Genomic DNA, 10,724 nt, shown 5'->3' on the forward strand with positions numbered 1-10,724 from the left:
TAACAGTATTAGTTTTTGCGAAAATATTGAAGTTAAGTAATTCCAGTAGGAGTACTGAGTACAGATGAATGAAATGAAAACGGAATGCGAAAGAAAGAAAAAACTGAAGCTGAGGTAATGAAGGAGTTAAAATATTCATGGTAAGTATAACGAAGGGGAGATATGAAGGACATGGAATTAATAACTAGATGGACCTGGTACCTAATAATTTGTCTTCGTTACAATCTGCATAAGTAGACGTGCATTTGAACTTAGCTATTAGGTATTTCTCACGGTAATCAGGGATATACTCTTTCATTTACATGGAAGATTAATTTGTGTGATTTTTGATTGTTTGTACTTTGGTTTTTCTCACATTAATGGTTAACTAGAGGGACCTCAGTCATTGAAAGTAACAACTAACTTGCATGACTTATGATTATGGCTTGTTCTTTTACGAAATTTAGAACCAATACCATAATCCATAGTTGTAATTTACCATGTATGACCTTAAAGGGGTTGCACCACAAAATGCACCGAATGAAAGTAATTTCATGTGATTTGTGAAATTGGTTCCTGGTGATCTCTCTATCTTCTTCTTCTTCGTTTAACGTGCTTTTTCCCATTTTTTATATGGGATAAGCACGATGCCTTCTTTTGAAGGACTTTGATTTGGTGTTGGGGTAGACTGTAGCCTCGATCAGCTGCCCTGCCTGACATCGCTTAGACCCCGGTAGCGCATGTGTACATGTATCGTACCAAATCCCCAGCTCCCTTTCTCCCAGCAGCAAGGAGAGCTGAGCGGTTAGGTCGACAGTTAGAGACATGTGAGGTGTCTGTTATGTTTTTAGAAGATGTTGGAGTGGCTCTGTTTGTATGTGTATTAGTTTGTAACACCCATTTGCTTTCCGCAAACCCATCCGTTGATTACATACCTAATCTCGGGGTGTCTACACGGATAACAAAGTGTCCGCCTCTCTGACCGGTCGGCTACGGATTTGAACCCATGCCACAGACCTCTATGAAGTCCGAGGCTGCTGCTCTACCGACCTAGTCATCGAGGCTCTACCGGTAATCTCTCTATATTATCTTTAAATAGGGAGTTTTTTCAGCAGTGTAGTTCACCTCGAGTTAATTAATATCCCATTTTTGAAATGTTCACTTGATTTAGAGTGGGAACTATTGGCATTTCTTGAATTTTATGCGAAAAAATTATTATAACCGTCAGAGATATGCATTACTTAAGTTTAGATATTTAGATATTTAAATTATGCTGTGATATCATGGTTTGGGTAAAAAAAAATTAAGTTTACCTTAGTTTAAACAGACCACTGAGCCGATTAACAGCTCTCCTAGGGCTGGCCGAAGGATTAGATTTATTTTACGTGGCTAAGAACCAATTGGTTACCTAGCAATGGGACCTGCAGCTTATTGTGGAATCCGAACCACAATGTAGCTAGAAATGAATTTCTATCACCAGAAATAAATTCCTCTTATTCTTCATTGGCCTGCCGGAGAATCGAACGCGGGACCAATAGAGTGCTAGCTGAGAACGATACCCACCCGTCCAATGAGGAACTGGATTGGGTAAAGGGAGAGATACAACTGTATTAAAGGACATGTTGAGAGAAAGAGGTCATTGATTGCTATATCGTAAAATTTATGTACAGTAACATCAGTCCTGTACGTTTGGGAAGAAATTAGATAAAAGTTGATTGGTTAAGTGAAAGACTGATTAACAGGCGTCACAAAAGTAATGGTCATGGGCATTGGAGAGAGGGGCAGAAAAAGAAAGAGTGATAGAGGGGAGGGAATTTTGTAGAGAAAGAGGAAAAGCCTCTCAAACATAAGTCTCTTATTTACTAATTTTGTTCAGCGAAACTGCATGTCTGGGCTTCCTTAATAGTCATTTGATGTGCAAATAGGTAATTAAACATCCCTCCCCTCCGTTGTTTCCCTGCAATTGAAGTACATTTTTAGGAATGACACTCACATACATGAAACATAACAGCTTAAAATGCTTTGTACATTCTCGTAAATGAATAGAAATGACGGAACATTGTAATCATTCCATATTCATCCAGGTATATTTTCCCGCTTTATAATGTTCACATGATTGATGATGATCATTTCAACCGTTCTTTATTTTCACTACGGATTTTTTAGGTGCTGCTTTTGTTGCCCTTCTTAGAGTGACTGAATAAAATTATTTTTCTTCAAATGAATCCTTCCCTACTTGTTTCCAATTTTCGAAACCCCTTCTCTTTTAACTTTTATCGCTAATCTGGTCATAAAGATTTGCGTCTCACCAGTTTAAAGGTGCAGAATTTAAAATGATTCACGAGGTAATGTACCGCGCTAGGTTGGCTGAACTACTGTCTGTCAAGCTGTAAATAATAATCGCAGAAAAACATTAAAAAATATTGTTGTATACGAAACTCTCTCTCTCTCTCTCTCTCTCTCTCTCTCTCTCTCTCTCTCTCTCTCTCTATGTGCCCTAACCTTAACCCTGTTGGTAATAGGGTTACTTAAGTGTCTTTTAGCTCTCTTAACTGCAGATATGCCTTATTTTAGCACGTATTCCTTTCACGCACTTTAGCTTTCTCCTTTCTCTGTCGGCAAGGGATTATCCTGTAGTTCATTTTCTTTACTTTCCTAATCCCTCGAACTTTTCTTTCTTTCTATCACTTTTCGGATGTTAATGTCATATGTTCTTTTTCTTCTTTTGTCAACCGTTCTCTTTTATTTCCGTTTTTATTTCCGAATTCATCTAATGTTTCACTTCTAGAATAGACAATTCTCTGGCGTCCTATGTGTTTCTGTATTAATTTAACCTTTTTTTTGTAAGGGCAATTTTATTGTTAGATAAGAAGGTATTCATTATCGCTTTTCCTTATTTAGGCAGATATGGCCGTCATGGTGTATTAAACATAAAATAAATCTCAAACCATGGTATAGCAACCCTTCCCCATCCCTCTTCCCCCACTTTGCATCAGATAACCTCCCTTCTCCTCCAACCAGCTCACTCCCATCCCCTACCTTTTTGGAACACCTCTTTGCTTAGACCCCCTAAGGTATTCCTATCGCCTCTTTCGTTATCTCTTGTCTTCGTCTTCCTTTCAACGCCTCCTTAATGAAGGAACATTAGATAATTTAATATCTGCCGCTTATTCTTATCTCTTGAGTAATACCATGGCTGAAAAATTTCCAGAGGATTTTTTTTTTCTATTTCCAAGAAATAGAAAAAAAACATTACTTACGTCCTTGCCTATAACTTTGTGGCTTTACATCGAGTATTTTTGCCGAAAACACACATAGAAGCAAAATTCAGATAAAACATTTTGTTCATAAAAAAAAATAAAAAATTGTAAATGTTAAACTCTGCATTAAGAAAAAGGTGAGTTGGTCAACATTGGGCTGTCGATATGCAAATTATCAAGGTAACACAATTACAATTGTTTGTGTAAATCAACCCTTGATGTAATTGCTTGAGTGTTTACTAAATTTTTATGTTAAGTTTTGCACATGGACTTGAGTTATATGTCTACCAACTTTGTATGAAATTTTTTATGTATTTTTCAGTTAAACTAATTAGGACCCAGAATATTTGCCAAATCTTCTTTAAATCTCTTGATAAGTTAGAATGCAGTATTTCAGTTCTAGATCTAGTTAGGTTAGTCAGCGGAAGCAAAAACGTCGAACGCCTCGAGTGGAAACTGAATTTTTACCATCCATTTTGAATTCAGAAGAGGCAGCCTTGAAAAGAAAAGGTTCGATGAAACAAAAAGTTACAAGTTAAAGATTCATCTACTAGCAGAATGATCTCTGGATCCTTTGAAAGTAGAGAGAGAGTGAGATAGAGATAGAAGGGCTCTGCATAATCATGAAGCACAAAATGCATCTCTGCAAGTGGAAGTGCTGTTAGTGCACCTCCCGCGATGCACTGTAGGCTTTCCTTAGGGTTCTTTGCAGCGTCCATCTTTCTTCCACCCCCTCCCAACAATTATTTCATAGTGCAATTGCGAGGTTTTCCTCTTGTTATCCCCCTGATGCCCAACCCCTTGATGAGGTGATGGGGTTAGGGATCCACTGCAGGGAGTATGCTCTTTTACACTGACACTCACTGCTGTGGATTCAACCAAACATTGGGACTCCTGTACATTTTCCCCTTCCCTTCCCCTTTCGTTGACGACCTTTGCATGGTATTGGATTACGGCATTCACTGCTGCTTTAACTTGGAGAGTGGAGTTGGACGGCATGCCACCCCACATGTAGAACTAGAGTACCCGACGTGGTCGAGCAAGGGGAAGTTTTTAGGCTTAATCGTGCCCTCAGTGCTGGGTCCGATCGATGGACTGACGAACCCTAAGGCACTGAGGGTATGGTGTATATCCAGGTGAGGATCCCAGGCCATTTACCAATGTAGATAACTGTGTTGCCCCTCTGAAAGTCAGCTCATTGGACTGGTTAAACTGCTTTAATACTACTGTTACTTCCCATGTTGGGCCTCCATGATGAGAGGAACCTCATCCTGGACGAAATTTTTATTTTTCGTTGTATGGTGACCACATCAAACCTCCCAACCATTTTTGGCATGGCAAAGAACTGCTCTAGGTGAATACACTGGCACTCTATGCTCCAGCACAGAGCAAAGGGAAAATGACCAGAAATGTAGTATGTGAAATAGGACCAGGAATATATGAAAACCATTTTGATAAATATTTGACTTTTAATCTGGAAGATTTTAATTGTGACATTTTCAGTGTGTACAGAGAGATTGTGAAGCGCTATGGCAGAGAGCCAAAGATACCTTCTGAAGACTGAGGAAAACTGACCGTGGAATCAGCCTCAGCAAAAGAAAGTGAAAAATTATAAGCGTTATCACCTCTTGGAAGAGTTAAAGTAGACTGCACAGTACATGCTTTTTGGAATCACTCCAAGGGAATGATATTTGCACCCCAACTGATGACATACTCAGGAGAAAATGGTAAGCGAGTTAAAAGATCAAGGTGCGATTTAAGTTGAAAGAATGAAGAAGAAGATCAATGGAATCTTAGTTCCACTTCCAAATTTAATTGTTACATTTAATTTAACCCACTTACTTAATTTAATAAAAGCAGAATGGTTACGTTTTAAGGTCCAGCAATATATCCCAAGACCTTGATGTTTTCATTGTCAAGAATATGGTAATTTGTTAGGCAGAAACTGTAAGGCAAGCCTGCCACGTGCATCAAGTGTAGTGAACCAGAACATAGTGTATGATATAAGGAAACAAAATGCATACGTTTTGGAGGTAATCATTCATCCTCTTCACAAAATTGTGATTTGTACATCATGAAAAAAGGAAATAAAGACCTTAAGAGTTACTGAACGCATCACATTTGGAGAGGCTAAACAAAGAGTGTTAAGCCAGTATGTTAGACCAGGAATATCCTTTTCAACCATTGCTGCTAACAGAAGAAGAAATATAAATGCAACCAGAGATGCTTCCTTTGGCAGTACAAAGTTAAGACCTGTGACAAGATGTACTCCTGCCTCTTTGAAGGTTGCACCAGTAATTGCTGGTGCTCCTTCCTCTTAGGAGGCAGTGCCAGTGATTTCTGGCACTCCTGCCTCTACAGAGGCTGCACCAGTTGTCTGTGGCGCTCCTGCCTCTTTGGAGGCTGTGCCAGATATACCTGGCACTCCTGCCTCTGGAGGTTGCACCAGTTATACATGGTGTATTGGCCTCTTTGGAGGCTGCACCAGCTGTAGCTGGGACTCTGGCCTCTTTGTAGGCCTCATTATCTATATCTGATGTAAGTGTCCTTTTGGAGCCTACACCAACCGTTATTGTGCCCCTGATGCTTCTGAGGATGCACCAGTTGTCTGACTCTCCGACCTCTCCTCTCTGTATAGCTTTGCAAGAGACTATGATTGGTAATAATACATGTCCCAGCCCACAAGAATATAAAATCACATCATTTATGCTTATAACGTAAATATAGGAAGAACTGGGGTGTAGTTTTATATGTTCATAATGACACCCCACAAAATCCTATTTGTATCCAGTCTACACTGCACGTGATAGGTGTGCAGATCCATTTGCAAAGAAAATATACAGTATGCCCTCTATCTACCACCCAGTGAAGTCTTCCCCATTGATGAATTTAAATCCCTCATTCAGCAGCTAATGCATCCCTTTTTTATTCTGGGAGATATGAATAGTAGAAACCCTCTTTGTGGTGAATTTGTTACCAGTCAAAGAGGAAATTGCCTGTGTTCCATCATGGAAATTGAAAATGATGGAATCCTAAACACGGGTAAGTCTATACATTTTCACGTTAAAACAGGCACATTATCATCAATTGATTTATCTATATGCAGTGATGACTGGCTTATTGATTTTAATTGAAAGTGATAAGTGATAAAATTACCAGCGACCATTTTACAATAGTAATGAATGTAGCTTCAAATCCTCCATCCTCAAGGCTATCCAAATGAACTTTGGTAAAGCTGATTGGGCAACTTTTCAGGAACACAGCTCAATAAATGACTCGGATGATGACTTTCCCTGTGTAGATGATGCTCTAGACCTTGTGAATACAAATATGTTCTCGGTTGGTCTTCAATCTATACCTAGGACTTTGGGCATATTTATCCTTTGACGAGTTCCCTGGTGGACTCATAAATGCCAGGAAGCTCATAGAACTATGAGGTCAGCATTTACTACATACCTCAGACAAAAATGTGAGTATTACCATGTTGAATTTTGAAAAGCAAGAGCTCATTTCCACATGGAAATTAAAAAGGCATGAATGAATCTTGGGCAATTTTCACATCTTCTACTAAATTCTGACTTTAGTTTCGAAGAGGGTTAGAAAAATAGCAGGTAAATTTACTCCTTGTCAACCTCCAGTTATCAAGATCAATGGTGAAGTAGCAGATCCCCAGTTAGTGGCAAATGAGTTTGCTAATCACTTTGCTAACGTTGCAAAGAAAAACGATGATAGACCCTATTCAGTTCAAAGAAGGCTAATGGATCAGGTTGGAATTGATTTTAATACATCAAGGAATGAACAATGTACCTTTTACTATGAGAGAATTTGAATCAGCTTCAGGACTGGATGCTATAACATATTCAGTGATTAAACGTACCCCCCCAAATACCAAACTTTTCATTTTAAGCCCTATTAACAGAATTTTTCGAGAACATATCTTCCCTAAGCTTTGGGAGATGTTAAAATTACTGCCATTCATGAAACCAGGGAACCCATTCAAGACAGAAAATTATCGTCCTATTGCACTGACATCATGTCTATGTAAGAGCATGGAAAAAGTGATGAACACACGTTGATGAGGAACTTGGAACGTGGTAAATTTCTGTCGCCTGCTCAGTGTGGTTTTCGGAGTATGCACTGCACAACTAGTGTTGTTTAGAATGGAATCTTCAATATGTGAAGTCTTTGCTAATAAGCAGCTTTATTTGACCGTTTTCTTTGATCATGAGAAGGCTTATGATACAACATTTAGATATGGCATTTTGAGGGTTCTTTATGAATGCAGCCTGAGAGGCAATTTACCTCTTTTTATCAAGGCATTTTTAAAAAATAGGTTATTTCAGGTTCAGGTTGGAGGAACCATGTCAGATGTATTCAACCAAGAAGGAATGCCACAAGGAGGTTTTAAGTGTAACATCGTTCGCCTTAGCAATCAATGGGGTATCCAAAATAATTCTCTCATATGTAGCTTACACTCTTTTTGTTGACGACCTTTCGATATCTTTTGGAGCAACAAGGTTGGCAGTAGCTGAACGCCGCCTTCAGCTCTGCATGAATAACATAATGAAGTGGGCTGAGATGAATGGATTTAGGTTTTCGGCTAGTAAAATGATAATGATGCACTTTTGCCGTATAAGAGGATTCCATCCTGATCCAGATGTGTTCATACAGGGGCAGAGAATTCCATGTGTTGCAGAAGCAAGGTTTCTTGGGTTGATTTTTGGTAGCAAGCTGACTTGGATTATCCACATCTTAAGTATATTAAGACAAAATACTTGAAAGCAATGAATGTGCTGAAAGATCTGTCCCATACTTGGCGGGGTGCCGACCGAACTCAGATGTCGAGACTATACAAAGCCTTGGTCTTTTCAAAATTAACTTTGGGTGTGAAGTGTACACTTCAGCAAAGCCTAATAGCTTTAAAATGCTCAATTCAGTTCATCATGGAGGAGTAAGATTGTATACTGAAATGTTTAAATCATCTCTCTCTGAGAGCATGCTTGTACATGCTAGTGAGATGGTACTGAAATATTTAAATCATCTCTCTCTGAGAGCATGTTCGTAGATGCTAATGAGATGGTACTGAAATATTTAAATCATCTCTCTCTCTCTGCGAGCTTGCTTGCAGACGCTAGTGGATGCCTCTGGATGTTTATTACCAGCGTCTGCTGGTTCGGAGCTGGTACAGATTTCAGAGGCTATCTAAGTCTTCAACCAGCATTGTATCAGAAATGAAAGACATTGACAGTTTTGTGAAAATCACTCCAAGCAACCACAACCATTAATTTTTAGAGTAAAATGTATAATCAGGCAGTTAAACATGCCAAGGATGGAGATTTTACCTGCAAGGCATTCAGTTAGTCCCCTCTGAACCTTCAAGAGGTAAAGTTTTGTAGATACTTTCATTTTATCAAGGCAGAAATGTCAAATGAGGCAGTGCGGTCATTATTTAGTGGGAGGTTATCATCTGTAGCATCTAATTTTATAGCAGTACTGCATGCAGTTTTCAAGGCATAAAGGAAATTTTTACTCAGAATGGAAATGGCTAGATTCTGTGGCTTAGGAAATGTTCTTCAGTCGTTGGAATCTTTTAACTCTTGAAACCCTCTGATTTTAGAGATATTGGAATGGCTGCTTTTAGTGAAAATAAGAGGTAAAGAAATAAACTTTTGCTGGGTACCTTCTCATGTTGGGGTGATTGGGAACGAGGAAGCTGATCAACTTGCAAAGTCAGCAGTCACTTCCCCAGAACCCAGAAGATGCCCACTACCATATCGAGATGTACTTGTATATCCTTTAGTAGATCAGAAAATTAAAAAGCTTTGGCAGTCCCTTTGGGAAAATATCTTAACAAACTGAAAAATGCGCAGTATTGTCTCCATGGTCATATCCTTTATATGCCAAGGAGGTAAGAAACGATGTTGTGCAGGCTTAGGATTGGACATACAAAAAGACTCACTCATGGGTTCTTGATGTCCAGCGAAATTCCTCCATTCTGCGATGACTGTATTGTGCCCTTGTACAGCTGTGAGACATTTGCTGGTCGAATGCCCCGGTCTTGGGAATCTGAGGCATAGGCTCCTCTCTTAGGGACGTAACAGAGATGAACATTTCATCTTTGCAACAATTCCCGGAGAGGACTGTAATTTAGAGCAGGTGTATATCTTTGTTAGGGGGGCGAGACTCCCCAAGTAAATTTAGATCATATGCAGTATGTATATTTGTATTATATGTTTTACATGAGACTCCTTTTAAATTAAATTTATTTATTTATCGTTTTACTATTTAATTTTGTTATGGCGTCAATAACCTAGATGTTGTGACACCAGTTTTAATAGCCACAAATCAATCAATCCTCTTGTTACACTTCAGAGTTTTTTTCTTTGAATTTCCCTCTCAGCTCTGAATGACCTCTTAGGTTCCAGCGCTCGGCCCTTGTCTTAAATTTTATATTCCATTCCGTTCCATTCCAAAAAATGCATGTACTTAGCAAAGAGAGAGAGAGAGAGAGAGAGAGAGAGAGAGAGAGATTCAACTTGGGGGCGGGGCCAGCTGGGAGAGGCAGCCTACCAAATGATAAGAATTAGAATACAAGAGAGAGAGTACAGCAACAAAGTAGAGTGATGTAATAATCTGGAGGAAAGAGAGTTAACGAAATAAACTGGTCTTTTAATGCTTGTGAGAAATTGTGGGCATTTTAGAGACAACTTAAAGCAAATTGCATTACCGTTATTTCCTCGGGAAGTAAAGTTAAAAAAGACTGATTCAGCCAAGTTTAAATTTACCAATGAAAGAAGGCTGCTTGCTCTGCGCTGAAGTCCTGAGGAGGTTAAACACAAACCCAGTGAAGTTTGTGCGAAAGGAAAGTACTTCTTGAGAAGCTCCATTTCATTAGGAGGAGGCTCATTTAGTTTTCAAAGGCGTTATCATGGACACTTTCTATTTATTTTGTGAGGTTTCATTTCATTTTGAGAAGTTTCATAACTTTCTTGGAAGTTTCTTGACTCCAAAATATCCATATGATTTTGTATTGACATTCGAGTCATTATTTTGTTCATATATATCCTTTTCATATATATATATATATATATATATATATATATATATATATATATATATATATATATATATATATAATATATATATATATGTAAGGTACTCTGCCAGAGTATCCTCATCTTACGTTCGATTACGTGGACTGAGTTGAACGCAGTCAGAGAAATTGTTTTTGCATCTTCAAGACTTCTCCATGGTTGTGCATGTTTGGCTCAATGATTTGTGTAAATGCAGCAGTGGCGGGTGCCTGAGAGTTATGCTGGGTGGCGCTAACAATTTCATCACTTACAAGACAGGTGACTGGTTCTTCTATGTACGTTACTTTCTCACTGACTGTCTCCTTCTGATCCAAAACAGATTTCAATGTGTGTGAAGACCGATAGAATTTTCCTTTTATAAACACTCCGTGTTTTGCAGGTGTCAAAATTA

Source organism: Macrobrachium rosenbergii, chromosome 16, assembly GCF_040412425.1.
Source record: "Macrobrachium rosenbergii isolate ZJJX-2024 chromosome 16, ASM4041242v1, whole genome shotgun sequence".
NCBI classification, from domain to species: Eukaryota; Metazoa; Arthropoda; class Malacostraca; order Decapoda; family Palaemonidae; genus Macrobrachium; species Macrobrachium rosenbergii.